The sequence below is a fragment of the Vombatus ursinus genome, unplaced genomic scaffold, assembly GCF_900497805.2.
Source record: "Vombatus ursinus unplaced genomic scaffold, bare-nosed wombat genome assembly UNPS02009573.1, whole genome shotgun sequence".
Lineage (NCBI taxonomy): Eukaryota > Metazoa > Chordata > Mammalia > Diprotodontia > Vombatidae > Vombatus > Vombatus ursinus.
In genome coordinates, this window is record NW_020949351.1 from 5,680,565 (window position 1) to 5,684,603 (window position 4,039).

The 4,039-nt window shown below is 34.9% G+C and overlaps 1 pseudogene; it reads right to left on the bottom strand.

The window, feature by feature from the left end:
• Nucleotides 1-239: 239 nt before the first annotated feature.
• LOC114035975 lies at nt 240-1,341 on the bottom strand (annotated as a pseudogene).
• Nucleotides 1,342-4,039: the final 2,698 nt, after the last annotated feature.

The following is a 4,039-nucleotide window of genomic DNA, read 5'->3' on the forward strand; positions in this document are numbered from 1 at the left end:
AAGAACAATCCACAAAAAACAAGAAGATTATGAAAAGAAAATCAACCAATTAGAAAAGGGAGAGGAAGTGAAGGGAAGATGAGTGGGTTGTTTTTTGTTTGTTTTACAAATAGATTCAGAACATCTTGTCTACTCATAAAATCAATTACTAATCATGCCTTATTATATGATATTTAATAAAAAGGTGCTCCTCTCGAAAATAAGTCAAGGGACCTACGGCCTGGTAGAAACGATTTCAGCTATTCACAACATACTACTGTGTCCCTCCCTTTTCTCTGTTGCTGTAGCTGACTGTACACCTCTTTGGAATGGGCAATTTTAATTCCACACTTCTCAGAACTAATCTGATGATATCTGTTTTCTAATAATTTCTTTACTGGTTCTTCATCTGTATATATGATAAAACAAAATCCTCTTCTTTCATTTGTTTTTGTGTCCATAGGAAGTTCAATATTCTCAATCTCTCCAAATGCTCCAAAATATCCTTTGATTTGTTATTCAGCTCTATCAGGGCTTAGTCCACTGACAAATACTTTTTTGGGGGGCTCCTTTCCCTTTAAAGTTTTAGCCCTTTAAGGATCTATCAACTTGCCATTCAGCTTGTGTTCTCTAAGTTCCAAGACTTTATTGACACTGACAACATCTTAGAAAAGCACAAATCCAAATCCCCTCAATATTCCCATAATGAAATCTGTTTTAATTGTGTAATCTACAACCTCTCCAAAAGGAGATAAGTATTCAGTGAGATTTTTCTTGCTTATATCCCAGCTTAGCCCTCCAACAAACGTTTTACTATTATCCTGCTGGTTCTTTCTCATGCTGATTTTGGAGCCCCCAGCAACTCTTCCATGCTGTCCTCATTCACATTCTCCATGGAGCTGGGGCTGTCAGCCAGGGGCAGGTGGCATGGAAAGGGAGCTGCAGTCACAATTTGAAGATTTTAAAGATGCCTTTGTGCATTCTGCATTTCCACTTGCATGCCAGATTGCTGAAGATGATAAAAGTGAAGAGAAGAGCAATTATAATAGTAGTGGTAAAAGCAATTGTAACATTGTTCTGAAAATGATGACAACCAATCTGTGGATGCTATTGACAATCCAGGACAATTGTAAGTACTGTTATAAGGATGGAAATAGTAGCAGATATAATGATAATTATGATGATGGTGATGGCCATGATGACAGCACCAAAGAGACTGGTGATGGTAATGGCCAAGATAACAAAGGCCATAACACTGACAATGATGACCATTATAATGATGAAAGCAGAGATGCTAAGAACAATGAGGATGATGCCAAAGGTTCCAGGGATCATGACAGCAATACTGGTGATTAGAACCATGATAACCCAACAGTGATGACGACAGAGCTGAAGACAACGGTAAAGACAAAAAAGACAATGGTGACAGCCTTTTTGATAAAAGTGATGAAGGTGGATACAGCAATGAAGATTAAGACAATGACAACTGCAGTGATGGTGATAGCTATGATTATGATGATGATATAAAAAGTTAGATGACAGTGATAAATATTTGGATGCTGATAATAGTGATAGCAATGATGGTGCTGGTGATTGTGATAAACCACTATGAAAATGTAACAACACCAATGCTAGTGATAGTGAAAATATTGATGAAAATGTTAATGCCACTGACAATGGTGATATCCATGATGTGGATACTGCTGATGATGACAGCAGGGAGATGACAGTGATAACAACTGAAATAGAAACTCAATAAAATATTTATATGCCATTTTTATTTAGCTATTACCTGATTGACAGGCACCTAAATGTCCCCAGTTGTTGTTTTTTTTTTCTATCATTAGAAAATGGCTGTTAGAGACATTTATGTATATATGGGTACATTCCTTTACCTTGAATTTTGTTGGGAGTACATGCCTAGTATTGGGGCAATTATCAAACTTTATTTGTAAAGAAAACACAAATGGGAAGAATGACTACAATATAATTAGAAATGAATGTTGCATAAGAAGAAATAATAGGCATATCTCCAAAGAAGAGAAAAGAGAAGACATCTGAACTCCACTCCTTTGCTGGGAGGTTTAAGGATGGGGTACATTGAATTTGCAGATGTTTACAATGAACTGATCATCTTTGCTGATTTTTTTCCTCTTCTCATTTTTTTTTCCTGTGTAACAAATACTTGTTGTATAGTATGGCTCTCTTGAAGAGGATAGGGAGGGACACTGAAATTCTAGAAAAAAAGTCACCAAAAATCAAATTAATTTAAAAAATAAAAAAAAATTATTACCCCATTGCAGATGCACAACACACTGGCCATTCACACACACACCCACACACCCACACACCCACACCCACACCCACACATACACATACACACACACCCTTCTACCTCAGAGCAGCTTTTGATATCATCTGACTGCTTCTTGTTACCAACAAGGACGCTTTTAATTGGTTTCTGAGATTTCCATGGACTACTACCTAAGTTGTCTCTCCTTACTGTAGACTTCAAAGTGTAACAAGACTCCCGAGGTCAAAAATTAGAAGGTGAGAGGAAATAACTTTCACAACTATGGATAGGGCAAGAGTTCTTAACCAAACAGGGGATATACAAATTCACAGGAGGAATGGACAATTTTGACAAGAAAAAAAGTTTTAACAAAACATTATGAATGCAGTTAGAATCAAAAGGAAAATATCAAAAACACACAGAAAATAGATATAAACATATAAGAACAAGAGTCATAACCCAATAGATAAATAGACAAAAGATATGAACAGATAATACTCTAACAAAGAAAGGCAAATTATCCACCACCACATAAAATTCTCTAAATGATACACATAAAAAATAAAAGTAATACATATTAAAAATAGCTCTGTGGTACCACCTCAGGCCCATCAAAGAGGCAAAAGATGATGAAGAAGGAAAATTACAGTTGTTGGAGGGGCTGTCACAGGACAGGCCAGTAATGTATTGTTATTATAGCTGTGAAATTGCTCTAGCCATTCTATAAATCAATATCTAATTGTAATTAGAGAGTCTCTATATTGTGCTTACCCTTTAACTCAGTGATGCCACTACTATGGGATACCAGTAAGATAAAAAATAAAAAATCAGGAAAGGATGCATATGTACAAGAATGTTTATGACATATACTTTGTTGCAGCAAATAACTGCACAAAGTAAGTGTCCATCAATTTATAATGGGAACAAATTATGGTATATGAATATAATGGAAATTTATTGTGCTGTAGGAAATGATAAAAGGGATGGATTCAGAGAAAATTGGAAGGTCTTTTATGAACTGAGTGAAGTATATACGATCAAGAGGAGAAATAATTTATATAATGACTACAACAACAACATTATTAAAAAAAACTTTTAAAAATCAATGCAGTGTTTGTGATTCCAAAAAGGCTGATGATGAATCATGTTTCCAAGCTCTTTAGCCTAGAGGTGATACATTAGAGATTCAGACATTCTCAGAGCCAATATATGGATTTGTTTTGCTTGCTTATATTCATTTATCACATGGGAGAGGTTGTTTTCCTGGGGAGGGGGAGTTGGAAAGTAGTAGGATGATACAAAAAAGAGAAAAGATTATAAAGGAGAGATTAAAAATATTTAAAATACACAAAAGTAGGTAGAAAGAAGTTTGGCAGGGGGGAGGTTGGTACACAGATCTAAGGGCAATATTGAAACTATGATGTTAAATTTAATATATACTTAATAATTTGTTCTTAATAAAATTTCATGGTATCATATGCAGTCCTTAATTTTGGTTACTTTTATGAGGAAAGCTTTGTACATGTTTAGTATTTGTCAAATTCATAATATTAAAAATTGAAATCAAAATAGTTCATCAGCATAGCATTTTCCTTTCTCTAATCCAATGCTTCCTCTCCCATTCATGCTGATTTTCCAAATATATCTAAAAGAGGTTCTATAATTTCAGTCATCAAGTGATTCTGCTCATGAAGATGTAGTTTATTTTCACCAGGTAAATTGAATTCATCAAGCAGTTTACCCTTGTGCTTTCCTATTGACACCTTA